General features: G+C 44.9%; 1 long non-coding RNA gene across 3 annotated transcripts in view; it reads right to left on the bottom strand.

The window, feature by feature from the left end:
* LOC143842674 (uncharacterized) overlaps window positions 1–15,959 on the bottom strand; it is a 56,603-nt gene extending 40,644 nt beyond the window's left edge. Inside the window, exons 1-5 of one of the 3 annotated variants that reach the window (XR_013233273.1) lie at window positions 15,823–15,959; window positions 14,789–14,998; window positions 2,750–2,792; window positions 1,174–1,333; window positions 956–1,074 (exon numbers count right to left, since the gene is read on the bottom strand). This is a non-coding gene — a long non-coding RNA (uncharacterized LOC143842674). Of the gene's footprint in view, window positions 1–955; window positions 1,075–1,173; window positions 1,334–2,749; window positions 2,793–14,788; window positions 14,999–15,822 lie in introns of those variants that run through there. The other 2 variants (XR_013233274.1, XR_013233275.1) reach the window with 2 other exon arrangements.
* Between the last annotated feature and the right edge of the window lie 2,022 nt (window positions 15,960–17,981).

The raw sequence follows: 17,981 nt of genomic DNA, 5'->3' as shown, positions 1-17,981 counted from the left end.
CTGAGTTCTGCCCTGCCAGTCACATCACCTTCACTGGAATAGAACACCTTGGCATCAGTTTTAACAGGGAAAGGTGGGGTGTTTTTTAAATTTTTTGCACACTGCACAAAACAGTGATTATTTCTAATTCTCGCCTTGCTTGAGCAAATAGTAATCAGTTTGCTTTCGTGTTAGGACATAATTTAAAATTAAAAGTTACATGCAGAGAAGACATGTTGTAACTGTGAGCAGAGTGTGTTTTTGTTCGCGAAGAGTCATGCAAGGAGGGGTGGCCAGTGAGATTTAATCAGGAAGTGACTTTACTGGATGCAGAGTTCTAAGCTTTTGGCTAGGTGGCAGGCAGGGAAAGGTGATGGAGAAGCAGCAGGGAGCAAGGCTGAGAGGAGAGTTGGGTTCTGGGACAAACAAGGAAGCAGTTTAGCAGGGAGCAAGAGGAGAATGCATATATCTCTAATGAACTAGCTTTGCTACGCTTGTCAACTCTGGGATGGGAAGTACCTACAGCAGGGGTGGCCAACCTGTGGCTCTCCAGAGGTCCATGGACTACAATTCCCATGAGCCCCTGCCAGTCTGTGCTTGGCCACTCCTGACCTAGAGGTTTTTTGGGGGTAGAGCCTGGAGAGGGAGGGGGAGGAACCTCAGCATGGTATAATGCCAGAGAGTGTTCAAAAGCTGCGGCTACTGCAGAACACTGAAGCATGGTGTGATGTCACTTCCGGGTTTTCCCTGGAAGTGACATCACACTGTTATGCCATCAATGATTTTTTTTAATCCATTTTTCTCCCACCAGCCAATGGAGCAGCAGTGGGCAGCAGAGGTTACCAGCAGGGCATTTCCCACCATACCAGGAGACTTGGGACCCCTACCTCCACCTCAAAACCTTTGGTTTCTTCCTCCAACAAGGAGGACTCAGTGCCCCTGTCTGTCACATATAAGAATGTTCAATATAATTATTAATCTTGCTTTATTTGGCCAATGCTGTGGGATGACATCATCAACAAATGGAGTAGCCATTCCTGTTTTCTTATCCATCTTCCTTTGCCTCGATTTCCACCGCTGAAGAATAGGAGATTCCTATTACACAGATACAGTATTGCGTTGTATGCTAGGGAGTTAGTTATAGCGTCCAGGGCAAGGGGTATGTGGCAAATATGTCCCAGATGACACCCTTACCAGCATGTTACCATATCACCGTTATTTCCATAGGAGAGATGCGTTGTGCTCAGACACTCCACTGGAAGCCTCCAATTTGATTGACATCTTGTTTCTAAAATACGACCACCCAAACACCAGCCTCTTCTTCACCAGAATTAGCCCAGCGTATCTCTAGTTGCTGTAAGCAACGAGGAGAGATCCAAAGGGGTTAGCTTCTTGACAAAGTTTACAGCAAAAATTAACATGACATTCCCCCCCCCCTTCGAGCTACATCTATGAACAGAAAAGGGGGCATTGAGGAGCAAAGCAAGGGAAAGTGGCCTTCAGCTCCATCTGACAGTAGGCCAGGAATTCATCCTTGTTCTGAGCTAATTTGGATTGAAAATGTTACAGTTCAGAGGAGCGAGTGTGCTTCTGGAGGAGCCAGGAGCATTTATATATTTATATATGCCGTCCTCCCGACAAAACTCCCTCTCGTGCCTTTCCCATGGGAGGGGACAGAAAGGCTGTGATTCCCAGCTCAGAGTCCCCAGGGCGAGTTTACAAAACATTTTCTGACAGGAAAAAGGCTCCAAACTGTGACTTTTCCTCTGCCAGTCTCCCCTTCACACGGTCAAATTTATATTTAGCCATGATTTGAAGCCTTGGAAGATAGAAAGGGCAGAGGTGACGGCAGAGCAGAGTGGCTTGATAAAGGAGATGACAGGATGAGGTAAGGCTTGGCTTCTCTCAGCGCTGTCCTAAGCAGAGTTACGTCCTTCTAAATCCGTTGAGGTCACTGGGCTTAGACGGGAGTGAGTGTGTCTAGGACCAAAAATTGTGAACAACAGAGAAGGTTGGCTTTGGCGTCTCCTCTGTGCCACTGGGGAAGAATGAAAAACGCATCTTGGCTCCAGCAATCAGCTCGGTAACTTGGTGAGAGAGGCGCACAACACCCGTTTGCGCTTGGGGTGTAAAAAAAGGAGTGAGTTATAGGTTGCTTTTGTTATTGCTGCATTTGGATTTCCCTTCCCTGAATTTCAAATTCATTCCACTTGGTTTCAAAAGGAAAAATGTTCCCTGCTGTAACTTTTTATTTGTTTCCCTTCCTACTGGGGTGAAATTCTTAGGGATTGTACCTATCAAGCTAGGCTTCCTGCCAGATTCTAAATGTGTAACAAAAAACACCCCCTATTTCACAATTTTACAGTCACATTCTCAACTGGAGGGAAGGTAGCATATTACAGTTCAAACTCACCGGTTCTCAGAAGCTAAGCAGGGTCAGCCCTGGGCCTATTCTGCGCACAATAGATAATGCACTTTCACTGCACTTTAGAAGTAGATTTTCCTGTTCTGCACAGGAAAATCCAGCTGCCAAAGCACATTGCAAGTGCATTATCCTATGTGTGCAGAATGGGCCCTGGTTAGTAGTTAGACCACCAAGGAAGATTCTGCAGGGAAAGACAAAGGCAGACCACCTCTGCTTCTCACTTAGCTTGAAAGCCCCTTGCTGGGGTTGTATTTTCGGTTGCAGAATGGATATGGGAGAGGTTTGACAGTGCCAGACTGGCCAACATGGCAGAGCTGAAGATCTGGAACCCCAAGCCACACTTACAAGGCAAAAGTTTTCCTTCTTCCCCCAGAAGAGACAGGCAGCCCTACAGAAAACAGAACAGAGCTTTCACATGAGATCTCTAATGCAATGCAACATGAAAGACAGTGCAGATATGTTGCTGATTGTACCCTGGAAGACAGATGGAAAGAAGGGCTGTTGCCTTCTCAAATTTGGTACATCCTCTGTGTTTCATTCATTGTTCAGAAAGGGTAAGCACAGAACAAATGCTGGAGTGCTTGGGCTGAACTGAAAAATCAATGTAGTTGTGTGTGGAGACACAATGGCAGACACAAGAGAGAATGGCAGACACAAGAGAGAAACAGAGACGATATGTTCATGAATGTCCACACCGCAGTCACTGTGAGAAGAACTCATTGGGCTTCTGATGCCATAATATAGCATTAGCAGAACAGGGTGGAGAGATGTGGATGGGAAAGGAAACCTCACCACCATTCTCCCACTGCAGAGATGCACCCGAAGTTGTGCTAAGCAAAGCAAGCTCCCAAATCCAGAACACACAGCATCCAGCAAGGGAAAATCTACAGTTATGAGGGCCATGTGTGGCCATTCCAGCTTTTACAAATTCAGTCTGCAAAGCCTTCCCTGAGATGGAGCAATGGACAAAAGCGCCAGCCAGGACTGGCCACTGGGAACCCGTTCAAAAGATGATGTCTCCATCACACCCGACGATGCCAAGGCATTCTCTCCATGTCCTGTTCCAGTCCCTCTCATCTACCTCTGGCAGGGAAAATGCAGCTAGGAAGCAAGGCACCAGAAAATTAGAGGGCTTCTGACCACTGTCCAAGTGCCAGTCATTATTCCTTCTGGATCTTGTGCATTTCTGTGTTTAAAATCAGGCATTGTCAATTGCTGTTTGTGCATGTTTAACAGTCAAGTATTTCCCCCCAGACATTCATATGTAAATTTCTACTTGTGCATGTGTAATGGTCATGTCGTTTTTTCCCCCAATGGTGCTGATGTGGAAGGCTTATGTTGCAATATCTAAACTAGCTCTGAGAATATCTTGCTGTTTCTATTAAGCTCTTCCCCACTCCCAGTCCTTCACACCCAGGGTATAGGCATGAACTGACTAATCTAGTTCCATGCTTTTCTAGTCTCAGAGTTGACAGTGACCCTGCTCTGTCCTCCAGTCTTCCTTAATTTTGAACAGTAATTCCAAGACTGGAACCTTAGAGATGTTCTCACAGAGCAGTTCTCTCAGGGCTCTCTCCAGCCCACCTACCTCACAGGATGTCTGCTATGGGAAGAGGAAGGGAAATTTGTTTGTCGGCGGCAGCAATGGCTGTTGAGCCATGGTAGGTCACAGGTTGGCAGAGGGCCCTCCCATAGTCCCTGGACCCCAAAGGTTGCTGGGCAAAGATAGGGTTGTCAGGTCCCCCCTGAACACCATTGGGGGATCATGTTGTCAGCTTCAGGTTGGAGAACTCTTGGAGATTTGGAAATGACGTCTGGGGAGGACAAAGGACCTCAGTGGGTAAAATGCCACAGAGTCCAGGCATCCCTTTTCTTCAGGTCCCACCTGGAGGCTGGCATCCCTAGAAGATGCTGAGTCCTCATGTGAAAAATACAACTTTAAAAAAAGCCTTATCAAATCTATGAACAGGCAGCTATAGTTCCAAGGCATCATCAGCTTCTAAAAGCAATAAGATTTGAGGATACACACACCCCAATCTCCAACCCTCCTCCCATGGCTGTCTCTGGTGAGATCCAGCCAGCCAAAACCCATTCTTTCAGCCTTCATTCTGGAGGCAGTACCTCCCACCGCTGAATTTAGATAAAGGCTGGTGTAACAGGGTAATAATGGGTCACTATGGAACATTTATGATTCATCCAACTCTGCAGAACTCCGGAGAGAGATTTTCTTTGCATAACAGAGCAGCGAGCCTGTAACTGTACGATGCATCAAAACATCTTTGGCAGTCAGCAAATGGTTGCTTTCACTGCAGAAGAAAACTTGCAAAGCATTCAGATCCTGAAGATTAGTATATTCCACCCAAACCTTCAATTCTGTTGAGAGTTTCATTCTTATTCTTATAAAAACAATTCACCCAACTTTACCTGGAGCTCAATCAAAACGATAGGCTTCAAGGGAATGAAAGGGCTGCACGTGTCTTTTTATAACTCAGCCCACCCACCCCCTTCAATCAGATCGCTCCCTTTTTTTTTCACTTTGTTTCACTGTGATAAGAATTCATCTAAAGTTGCAGCAACGGGGAAATGAGTTAACTAAGTTCTTTAAGAGATCGTGCTGAAGATCTGAATATTACCCCTTTCAGATGTAAAGCAACAGACTAGCAAGTATTGATGCGGAGGCAATTATAAATAAGCAGATTGACCTAGTTTTACATATGCAAATTGTAGTGGACTTCTACATCTTGAGGTCTACCAAGCCTTCAGCTGTTCCTGATTCCAGTTCCTTCAGATTTATTGATAAACTTTTAAAAATCTGGTATAGCCAATATTGACTGGAGCCTTTCATAGCTGCACAAGTAGCTTCTGTCTATCCCTGATTGAGTTAGAAGCCTGGGCTGAGTCTCCCAGATATATGTATGCTGGTCACTTAAACGACATGTGCACACCCTATCTGATGACCACATATCCTGTGTTGACCAGGAGGAAGCATCAGTGTAGGAGCCGTGTTTACTACAGCACTCATAAAGGGTAGAATGACTTAAATCTTGTTGGAATATGCAAGATCTGCAGTGCATCTAATTGAGCAGAATGTAAAGGGTATCCTGCAGGTGGAGTCAAAGGAGATATATATTTAGCCTAGATAGGAACTTCCCAATGATTTTCAAATTATGTCCTCTAGCATCCAGATTGGCGCAACGGGAGACTTCCTGCTTTTTGAGCACACTTCCTCCCTGCTTGCCTCCAGAACAGGTGAACAGGAAAATGAACAAAGACAACAGTTAGCAGTTAATTAGGCCTATTCTCTCCTCTTTCTGTACATGGTTACTTCTCTTCTGAATAAAAAAACTTTTTGTTCTTTAGGCAGTCGGTTGCTCTGCTCCCTCTGCATATTGAAGCTCTGCCAATGAAACTATCATGGTGGGTAATCCTGTTTCAACATGCCTTTCATTGGTGGCCAGATCCAAGAGGGGACATCTTTCCAGGCACTCTAGTTCATAAGTGGTTTTCCAGCTGTAGCTGACAGACAAAGAAATCAAGCAACCTGTAGGCAGTAGAGTGATTCATCACAGGGAGAAGACTCTGGGCTCTGAATGCAAGCCTACCCATCAGCGTTTTCAAGAGATCCGAAGACTGCTGGAAAGACTCCCATGCCGAGTTACTGCTTACCCCTTCCTCTAGAGTTTCCAGTCAACTAGGTATATAATAAAATAAATGAAAACCCCGGGCAAATTCAAAACCTGTTAGAAGCACATCCAGCCAAACGAGATGTATTTGTCAAAAGAATATGGCCAGAGATTGTTATTTTGAAGCCATCTGAGGAGTTGTCATTTACAGAGAATGGCTATTAATGGGTGGGTGGGGGGGATTGACGAGACCATTTGAACAGAACTTCAATGCCTTGCAGTTTTTTTTTTCTTGCACTTCCTAAGTTTGTGTCAAACGGATAATATCATATTTGGAATTGACAAATAAAAACGTGGACATGATGGGCTTCCTCCTGGAGTTGAAAAGGAAGATGATTCGGGGAGAGGGACGTCATCGCTAAAAAAGCTCATACATCAGTAGGCACAGAGAGCAATGAGGCTGCAGTTTTTTGAGGGATGTCTAGCATTTCACTTGGGCAGGGGATCCTCTTCTTCTCCTGCCTGTTCTATTTCATTCACTTCCACCAGGCAAGGAAATATCCCTGTACTGCAGGCCAAGAGGAAAGGGATTGACCCATAAATGCCCTGGTTGAATTGACTGATGTAAGCATGCAGTATCTGCTCAACAAGGTTCCTTCTAGCACCTGCATCTCCATGATCTCTAAGGAGGTATAGCCTAAATTCAATCAGAGCCTCCCGCTGGCTCTGTAAAGCTCCACTGATGAGGGGAGCCAAGATGGATGACCTGCCTGGAGTGGGAGAGGGAGTGGGAGGGATGGTTTTCTGGGTGATTGATTTAGCTAATTAGCATGAGTGCTTAAGTGGGCTGCAGAGTGAAAGTAGGGGGAGGGGCAGGGAGAAAGTGGAGGGGGGGGGGTTAGTTGAAATGAGCAAGGCTACCAGAGGTAGCTTAGTGCAGTTTCACCTTGTGTGTGAAGCGACAAACAGCCTTGGCTTATATTGCCCCCAACGCTAATATTTTTTTACATTAGCTGTCAATTTACTTCAACATTAAATACAAGATCCTGGTATTAAAACTCTTAATGACCCAGGTACTTCCTATCTGAGAGACAGCTCTAGCCTTGATCCCAGGGTCTGTTACTTGCCCCCAACACCGAGAAGGAGAAGGAGAAGAAGGAGAATTGTTTTTATATGCCACTTTTCTCCACCAAAAGGAGTCTCAGTGGCTTACAATCACCTTCCCTCTCCTCTCCCTACCACAGACACCCTGTGAGGTAGGTGGGGCTGAGAAAGCCCTGATATTACTGCCCAGTCAGTCTGCCTGGTCACCCAGATGGCTCCATTTGGAGGAACGGGGAATCAAATCCAGCTCACCAGATTAGAAGCCTTAACCACTACACCATGCTTGCTCCATTGACCACTTTAGCTGAGGCTTGAGCATTGTTGGAACAGCCCCTCACCTCCAGGAGTGAGAAAAGCATGCACTTGCAAAAGTTACAGACATTCTAATGTATCTGAGTTGTTCAATCGCGCATTCAATTGTCTTTGATCGAGAGTCGGTTAGCAGGTAATTAGGCTGCTTTTTATATATCTTTTATCTGTTGTTTCAATCTAAATGTTTTTGATGGGGTATGATTCTTTCAACTCCACAGTGCAGGAGAGACATGGGATATAAATGTTTGAAATAAATAAAACAAAGTTTGCCAGTTAGACATGAAGGATCTAGAGGTGGACATCAGGAGCAATGACAGGATATGCTTTGTTGAAAGAAGAGCCTGGCTATCACAGGAATGACATCAGCTCTGCTCTTACTTGACCTAGGAAGACTGAGAGGGGCACTTTCCTCTGAAGACATCTCATCGTGTTTGTTCATATGTCTTCATTTTTGGTCTTTGTGTTATCCAGAAAACTCCTAATTATTTTTTAAGGAATAATCTCTGTAGCAGCATCTACCAGTAGAGACTTGGGACGGGGCAGAACAGATACCAAGTTTAAACGAGAACGCTTTCGAAATCCTATAGCCAATAACCCCACTTCCCTCCTTGGCAGAGAGTTTTAAACAGCTTGTAAAAGCCTTGGAGTCTTGCAATATATCGAAGTTGGGTCTCTTCAATATATAGAACCGGTTGCATTTGCTTTGCCGCCAGATCAGTAACATTCTTCACTTTGATGGTGAATAAATAGGCACTTGACTTAATATGACAGCAGTTCTCCTGCGAACCTCCAGCTAGCCTTCTCCACATCTGCTGGAAGCCTCCAGGGTCTGACATTCTCATGGAAAAACACTCGGCTGGCTATTTTTCATCTTGGCATATTACCCCAGTCCACTGGTCTCCAGCCTGTAAAGTGATTCGTGTTTGTAATTGGGTGTGTATGTAGGTCAACACCAGCTTTTTTAGGGCCCAGGAACAAATGCTGTTCACACAATAAAAGCAGTCAATAAACGTCTTGCCCTTCCTCTCTGGGTTTACCACTTGTGTGGCTTTGAGGGCACAGCTTCTACAGGTGTTGCTTTAGAAACTGGCCAATTATTAAGCAAATCCCCGACAAGAAAGGTTTTCTTAAAGTTGTGCAGCCATTGCTCTGGAGAATTCTTTTGGAAGCTCATTCCTGAGACAGTGACTTTTCCCCATTAATAAGCGGCAGATCCAAGAGAACAATTTGGGTGGAATGGTGAACACCCGGCGGTAATCGTGAGGAGATCAACCTGGCTTCAATGACCCTGGAACTGTCTGTGTCAGCTGGACTACAGCTTCACCTGGGTCCAAAAGACAGGGCAATGGCCATTGTGGACTTTCAGCGCTGTCAGGCCTTCCTCTTGAGGACCAGTTTGGTGTAGTGATTAAGAGCAGCAGACTCTAAACTGGAGAACCAGGTTTGATTCCCCGCTCTTCCTCCACATGCAGCCATGTGACCACAGAGCCCTCTCTGCTTCACCTACCTCACAAGGTTTCTGTTGTGGGGAGAAGAAAAGTAAGTGATTGAAAGCCTTCAGGTAGGTAAAGGGGAGATGGGGAAGCAGGGGAAGGAATGTGGAGTCCTAGTTTTTTGGCTCAAGGTTAACTTTCTGGAGTGTTCCCAGAAAGCAGACACTATTGTTATTACACATTTGCATTGTAACAAGATCATTTTCAAAATAATAGTTATTATATGTTTCTTGTGTGTAATTATATCATATGATTAACAACAACAATAATAATAACAATAATAATGATAGATGTAGCTGGTTTCTCAATAAACCAGGAAGTCTAGGTCCAGCCCTTTCTTGAGAGCTGCTGCCATGTTTATTGAGGGGAAAGTTAAACATTTAAATGCATCTGCGCCAGTCACTATTGATTGCGCTTCACTTGATGCTTCTTCTCCCAAGGCAGATAGATGAGCCAATCCTAGGAGGCAGAGTTAGGAAGTCAATGCTAGTATTGGTTACCATTATTTCAGTGCATGCAGAGTGAGAGAACAGAAATGATGGCTATTAAACAGGTACATGTAGAGGTTATTAACAAAGGCTCTGGTCATTTCCATTCGCTTAGCGTGCCATTTGGAAAAATTTTACCTCTGTTAGATAATGAAAGAAATAGTATAAGAAAAGTATAAGACCTGAGAATCATAAAATCATAGAGTTGGAAGAGTCCATGCAAGCCATCTAATCCAACCCCCTGCTCAATGTAGGATCAGCCCAAAGCATCCAGGAAAAGTGTCTGCCCAGCTGCTGTTTGAAGACCGTTAGTGAGGGGGAGCTCGCTATTAGCAGCCAATTCCACTGCTTGAACTACTCTGACTGGAAAAAAAAAGAAAATTCTTGATATCTAGCCAGTACTATTCCACACATAGTTTAAACCCATTACTGCAGGTTCTATCTTCCGCTGCCAACAGGAACTGCTCCCTGGCCACAAGTGACAACTTTTCAGATATTTAAAAAGACCCATCATGTCCCCTCTCAACCCCCTCTTTTCCAGGCTGAACATTCCCAAGTTCTTCATCCTTTCCTCATACGGGTTGGTCCCCAAGCCCCAGATCATCCTCATCACTTTCTTCTGCACCCTCTCAATTCTGTCCACATCCTTTTTGAAGTGAGGCCTCCAGAACTTCACACAGTACTCCAGGTGGAGTCTGACCAATGTCAGACCCCAATACTTTACAGGTGCCATGTGGAACCAGATCAGTGTCTACCCAGTCCAGTATCCTATATCAATGAAGCTGTAGGGCCAAGAAACAGGGCATAGAAATCAAGGCCTTCACCCAGTGTTACTTCTTAACACTGGTATTCAATGATTTACTGCATTCCTGGAAGAAAACCATTCAAAATAACATTCCTGTCTTTAGTTCTTTCTCTCTCTTTGTCATAACACTTATTGAGGGTCAAAAAGAACTTCCCATTTGGGTGGATACTGGTTTTACTACCAGCCAGTGGTAAAAGAGAGGGCCTTGATGACACTGCTCCACAGGATAAATCTTCCAAACTATTACAAGGTGGTGGGAGGAGTCAACCTGAAGAGGCCATTTTCAGTGTTTTTTAAATTTATTTTCAAATGTGTATGCTAGCTTTCCCTGAGGGCTCAGGAAGGCTTACAGCATATCACAAATAAAATAATAATTTAAAACATTTTATATTGTTAAAACAATTTGATTTACATTAAAAAAATAATCAGGGAAACTCACCATCTTCTCTTCGGTAGGAAAGATAGGGAGGTGAAGGGCATTATTGTTAAAATACTGGATGGCATAAAGATGTTCACCGCTTGTGTTAGGGAGACCAGCTTATCCGTGTCCTGCCCTGGGTGGAAGAAGCCTGGTTGCTCCAGATATCATTTGGAATTGACCGTCCCATGCTGCTCAAAGGAAATTGTTTCCTAGAGAGGAGAGTCCTGCCATTGTGAAGCCCTCGGACTTTGTTTAATTACAGAGATGGAGAGTTTGTATTCATTAATGTAACTGTAGAGCCTGATCGATCTTCATGAACTTCCTGTAAAACTATTCTCATTATCCAGGATGGAATTATGGTGCTGGCCTAGAACTGCTGTATCCAGAGTTTTTACAGACAACTGTTCTACACAAGTCCTAAATTTAAAGGATGGTCTGTCTGTGGGAGACTTTTTTTTAAAGGGCCTTCATCATTCTTCGCCACCAGTTGTCATTTGGGTGCGTTCCAACGTTCCCCAGAAGAACAGGGGCCTGAGTGGAGCGGATGGAACTTGCATCTCTCGCACATTTTTCTTGCCATTGTAAAGCTGTCTTGTAAAAGCAAAATTAAAGGCCCAAGTGCCAGCTATGAAACTCTTCCTCTGGACATGTTTTCAGCTGTGTACAACTCACTATGTAGCTGGTGGGGAACAGGGCGGCGGCGGCGGTGGGGCGGGGGGGTGTCTGCCAGCTCTGAAATTTCATAAATCTGTTGGTGGTATTTTATCATTTCCCAACAGTCCTCTATAAAAACCACTGGACTACATTTACAAATTATAAAATTAGTTTTATGCGAAGGATCCAGCTAATGGCTTAACTAAATCTAGCGAACAGAAAGATTGGATACTCCTTCCTTTCCCCTGCTAGGAATTTATGGGGTGGCAAGCTAGAGGGACACAGAGGGGGATAGAGGCAGGAAAACAAAAGGTCATTCCTGTTTAGCACTTCTTCTTTCTTTTCCTTTTTTTGTTTGTGGAATGGAACTCTCCAGGGCTCGGCAATGCCCCAGCAAGCAGCCAGAGATTTCTCTTCAGTGATGAAGCATGATCGGATGGCTTAGGGATGTACTTACAATTTATAGATCACAAATCTACTGCCTATAAATAAGTGAATAGAGAACCGAGAAAGAGACTTAAATACAGAGAAGGTGGACTGAATACCTTGGGGGGGGAGAGGGAAGACAGGCGGGGAGGGAGGATAAGAAGATGCACCACGCAAAAGGACCAGGCACAATTCTGCTTGTCTAATGTACAATTCCATCACGTGTCTGAGGCAGAGGCATCTTAGAGGAGATCTGTCCTCACTACTCCACACTGCACCACCTCTCTGATGAGATGCCGATGCTCTGTAACCTGTGCCTTGACCAGGCCATTCCCCCCCCCCGCCTCACCTTGGAGCACTCACCAGCTAGTTTGTACTTAAATTCCATTGTGCAGTACCAAGTACAGGGGTGGACTTGCCATTTAGCTTACTGGGGAAATTTTCTTCCTGGGAGTCTGCTGGCGGCCAGCAGGACCAAGCACCAGCAGCTCTATCAGCCTCATGGTTTGAACCCTGGCAGCAATGAGCAGCACCTGCTTACCAGTTGCTTCCTTTCATGTTTTAGGAGGAGCCTATTGCTGGTGTTGCTGACAGGGTTTTACCTCAATGAACCCTGCAGTGCTGGCTAGGAACATCATCAGGGCTGTTCCGCTTCACTTGTTTCTGAGTCATCCCCTGAATTAGCCTGAACTTAGCGGATTCTTTATGATCACCAGCTGAGTGTCTCCTCTCATCTGGAATGAATACGTGTATTTGAATACAGATATTTGAGCAAGCACCTTCTCCCATACAGACCTGCCTGAGCACTGAGATCTCAAGGAAGGAGCTTTCTTGAACTTCTGCCTCTCTCAGAGCCACAGGGAACAGTGGGCCTTTTCTGCGGTGACCCCCAGACTGTAGAACAGCCTCCCTCTAGTGATTCTACATGTGTCTTGGTTGCATGGCTTTCAGTGCCTAGTAAAAATAAAACCACTCCTTAACCCAGGCCTTTGATATCTAGTTTCCTTTGTGTGTTATCCTGCCAGGGTATGAGGGAGAGTTGTGTTTTAAATGTTTTTAATGTAGTTTAGATTATGTTCTTCTGTATTGTTGTGAGTTACCCAGGAAACTTAAGGCGAGGGTGCAGGATAAAATGAATTGTTTCCTTTTTCTTTTCTTTTGCTTAGGTTTTATCAACTAAGTTATTTAATTGATCAACTTGGTATAACTCTACTTTAATCAGCATAACAGTTCTTGTCTGCATACAGACACGGTGTGGGGGAGGCACCCTCTTCCCTTCGGCTGTGGACGGGAGGAAAGAATAGTCTCAGTTTCTTCCTATGTTTGGAGAAATAATTTTTAACCTGAAGGTTTGGAGTGAGCATTCGTTGCCACTAAGTCCAGTGGCATCCCAACATGTATTTATTGTCATCTAAACATGCAGGCCACCATGAAGACAGGCCACCATGAAGAGGCCACCAGAGATGAATGGTTAGTTTGATCAATGCAGTAGTTGCATTGGTTCTTTATATCTTTTCTTGTTTCCTTTTATCTTCTCCCCCCAAAACCACCACCCATAACTTGCCATGCAAAAAACAGAACTGCTTGTTAGAAGGAAAAGAATGAAGAATATGCTTGCAGGTGCCCATTCCTATAAAGAAGGGGAAACAGAATTGCACCCAGGGCACAGGCTATGGCCTAGACCAGAGGATAGACCACAGGGACATATTTCTGCTCCTTAATGGTAGGTCCTACCTCAACATTTTAACCTATATATATTTTTTTCAAATTCTGCATCTATTTTTCTATAGGAAGTTCCTCTCCCTAGAAAACACAAGGTTAGATCCAGAAATCTGTCAGCAAAATAATTTTGTCATGGATCTTCACAATGTTCCCTTAGTCCCAGCAGCCATTTCTGACCCCAGAAAAGTTGTTTCCCAACTGGCCAGATCCATGAGGAACGGTAGCTATTCAAGGTGGTGGGTTACAATGAGGAGGGAGGAAAGGGAGGGGGGAATCATCATCTCTACCTCTTTCAGCAGTGGAATGAGGCAGCAGACAGAAGAGGAAGGAGGGAACGATTCTGCCTCTTGTCCCTCCTCAGTGCAGCCCATTGACTTGCACAGCTTCCTGAACACATAAAGGAAACTGCCTTACACTAAATATATTTTTGTATTTATTTATTTGTTAGTTAAATGCCGCCCTTTCCTATAGGGCTATTGATCTATCACATGATCACTTGATGCTGCCTTACACTGAATCAGAATTTCGATCTATCAAGGACCATTTCCGCACTAGCATTATCGCTCAGATTTGCATTTTTAAAGGACCAGTTTTTCCACCTGTTTCCGCATTAAAACCCACCCTTCCAGGTGCAGACCCGAATCGCCCTCTCGCTTACCACACAGTTAAGAAATTCCCAACAACAGTGATTTCATTTTACAAGGCAGGAAAGCTATTCCAAGCACTTATTTTCACCCTGCAGAGAGCACACAACAGTCCGTCCTGCCTATTGGGCTACTTTAGACTTCCATAATGGCCTCTTAAGAAGAGTTGCCCTTTCTAAGCCCAGTGAAGTCAATGACTTCAGAAGCATGTCACTCTGTATAGGACAGCACGTGGAGAATCGAAGTAACATCCTCCATTATCAGGTTGTACCACGAAATAGTTTGTGTGGAAAGAGGTCTTGATCCTTGTGACCTTGTGACCTGGAGACCTTGATCCTTGTGGCCAAAGTGAAGAAGCCTCTTAACATGGATTGAGAAAAGAGCCAGCAACTGCAATACATATTTGCACAACATCACAGCTGGCAACATCTCTGCAAGAAGTAAATTGCACCCACTTATTTCCTGGTTCTGTAAATATTTAGCCTTTTCCATCTCCGAACTCCAAAGATCATGCTGGATTTTTTTTTAAGTACCATGCTGTGAATCAAGGCCTTAAGAGGCAGATAAGCAGCAGGCAGCTGGGTGGAGTAAGCTTCTCCTGATTTAATTAAAGTCTTAAAAGATACTCCAAGAAACAAAATCCATTCAAGCCATCAATGTGATAAAAAGTCTGCGAGCACCCATCTACTCACCTGCCTGCCTCATGAATCTCCTTGCTGGGATGAAAGGGAGGGGGGAGTAAAGCAAAGACATGGTCTTCTTTCATTTAATTCTTCAAACCAGCAATTTTCTTGCAAGCAGTGGGGTTTTACTGCTCCCTGGAAACACTAATGGGAGCTGCGGCTGAGCGGTACGAGTAGGAAATGCTTCCATGCAATGTCGAGGCCAAGGTGCATCAAAGCCTGGAGAGGTAAATGAAGACACGCTGTTTGGGGGAAGACAAGGTGTGCATTCTGATCGAAAGCTTCAGAAATGGTGGCATTTACTGGAGGCAATGGGTGCTCTACCAGGTTCATTGCACGTTAACCAAGAACATAGATATATATTTTATGTGTCTAGCATAACCTGAAGCATAAGCTGGGGCTTCTATCATGCTAAATCCCTCCTAAACATATACAGGGTTGGATGTTTGGTAAGCATCAGCAAACCTAGAGGTCTAAAAAATTACTGTGGTTCTTTGAAACCACACTCAGAATGGTCTTGTTTCAAATTACAGTTCAATGCCTGCATGGAAAAAAAATAGTTTAGCTCTTTTTTCTTCTTGCCATCCTCAAAGACAACAGACAGAACAAAGTGGATGGAGGCTGCAGCCCTAGACATACTTAAAAGGAAGTGCCATTCAAGTCATCAAGATGCAACCATGACACATGGCTGAGAGCTTTGTTCTGGGCCCCTCTCTGGCTTAGAGTAAAGCTTGGGTTCCCAGGTACAGCAGCAATTGGCTCAGCATGACTCCTGTCCTGCAGTGGTCTGGTCATAGCCAATCTGTGGGAGGAGGACATGATGGCTCATTTGGTCACCCAGCCATGGACCCTCACCAGGGAGGAAGGGGGAGGGGGACCAGCTGCGCCATGCCTCTGTGTGTAAACCCCACCAACCTGGAGGAGGCCCTGAGTAGCTACTGCCATAGCATTCTGCAGCTGCCATGTGCCCCTGTGGCGTCCACCCTCCAATGGAGCCCAGAGCAAAGTCACCTGTCCTGTTCACCTGCAGGAGCAGCACTTACAGCACTCACATGAATTCTCTGGGGTCAGCTCAGGTGTAGGGATGAAAGGACACACACAACACAAGTATCTGGAGGAAAAGGAATCTTCTGCCTGTCTCTCTCTTCTTTCTCTTTCTGGTGCTTCTCCAGACCCCAGGCTTTATTCGGTACATTTTGTTTACACATTAGCCTTCATTCCACACTCTTGTCAGAGCCAGACTCTGACCTCTGTGTTTGCCCGGAAAAGTACACACTGACCAGAGCTATTGCCATATCTTAATCCCTGCAGACGCCAGTGTTTCGCTCATGTATGCAAGGCTAGCAGTCAGTATCGGAGTGTGCTCAGTTAATCCATTCAACTCCCATCATCAGGGGCTCCAAGCCAGTGATTATGGTGATGACCACGGCACCATGCAGCTGGACCTGTGGCATACCCCCTGCCCGCCCCCCACCCTTGCATCACCAAGCCCCACCCACCGCCCTCTCCAGGTGCCCAATAGACTATGTACATCACTGACAAGATAGCAAACCTATAGAGAGAGCACCGTTCCAAAAGTGAATCAATTGTGTTGTTTAATGTGGAATCCCTGTTTGACTCCCCCCTGGGACAAATGGCAAGATAATACTATAATGCCAGTTCCCGGGTTCCTTCTGTTTGTCACACTCTGCAGTGACCAATGAATTGAATCGATTGCATGCAGATAAATGGGCCATGGTTTGCTTCTCCTTTTGGCTATTGAGTTCTGCCCAACAAAGTAACACACTCTAAGTTGAGAGCAGCTCCACAAATGATGGGAGATGGAAACTCATATCTGCCCTCTCTGTAATACTAATGGCTGATCATAGTATACTAAGAGTATTTTCATTTTTTCTTAAGGATGCCTGTCTAAAGGGTGGGATATGAGGGGTGCCAGATCCAGGTTGGGAGATTCCCAGAGATTCAGGGATGGAGCCTGGGGAGGGGAGGGACCTCAGGGGGATACAGGGCATGAAGTCCATCGTCCAAAACAGCCATTCTCCCCAGGGGAACTGACCCCTGTAGTCTGGAGATGCAGTCTAGTTCCAGGGGGCCCCCAGGTTCCACTGGAGGTTGGCTTCCCTAATTAATGGGGTTCTAAAATTGCCCTGCGGACCACAAGACAAATAGTGTATGTGACTTCTGGGGAAGCTGTGCAAAGGAATTCATACAATCTGGTTTTTTTAATGTGTTCAGTGATTATTTTGATGTAAAACTCAGCTGCGAAAGATCGCAGAATACCTGTGACCAGCTAATTCATAAACAGCAGAGTAAATTATTCAGTGGGAATGGTTCACTCAGTTTTAATTCCCTCTGTCTATTTGCTTCACGCTTCGAGGGGGTGATTTGGGACAACAGATGAGCTCTTTGTGACTCCCTGCACCTGTTCTTGGTTGCTGCGGAGCCCAACCATGCGCAAGGGATTTACTTAAAAGTAAGTCCCAAAGCCAATCGCACTCCTTTCCACAAACGTCTGTAGTGGGCTGCAGCCTTAAATGTCCTTTTCTCCACTAAGGTAGCACCTATTCCCTTATGAACCTGGCCAACTGTTATGGACGTTCTCAGAGGCTCTGCTTTGGGTGCTCTCACGTCCTGTGATTAGGAGAGTGGCAGCTCAGGAGAGGGTCTTCTCAGTCACGGCACCAACGCTCTGGAATTCCCTCCCCAGGAAGATGTGTCTGCCCCCTCTTCCACCATCTTCCCCCATCAGGTGAAGACTTTAGTATTCTGTTTGGCATTCAATCAACAATCCTCTTTCCTTACAAATGTTTTATATTTTGTATGTATTTAAACTGTTTTATGTACATTATAAATCGGCTTTTTAAACTCTTTGTACAGTTTTTTTTAATCAGTTACATCTGGGAGAGAGGTGTTTTAATTGCCGAATAATGCAATTTCATCATGAATGTTTTAAATCATTAGCCGCCTTGTGTTGCAGGAAGGGTAGAAAGGTAGGATACAAATTTTGTAAATAAAAATGATAAATAATATAGCATCCCATCCCCACTGGACTCCCTCCCCAAACTTGGCCCAAGATACCTTCAAAGAGCAACCCTAACCCCACAGCTGCATTTTAAAGGTCCAATTATATATTTGAAGTTCCAGCCAGAGAATCCCAATGTCATTTGGCCCAGAGTCAATTAAAGCAGTCCGGCCATGTTTG

Source organism: Paroedura picta, chromosome 8 (genome assembly GCF_049243985.1).
Source record: "Paroedura picta isolate Pp20150507F chromosome 8, Ppicta_v3.0, whole genome shotgun sequence".
NCBI classification, from domain to species: domain Eukaryota; kingdom Metazoa; phylum Chordata; class Lepidosauria; order Squamata; family Gekkonidae; genus Paroedura; species Paroedura picta.
The sequence above is the reverse complement of the archived record's forward strand: the minus strand, read 5'-3'. Positions and strand labels throughout refer to the sequence as shown.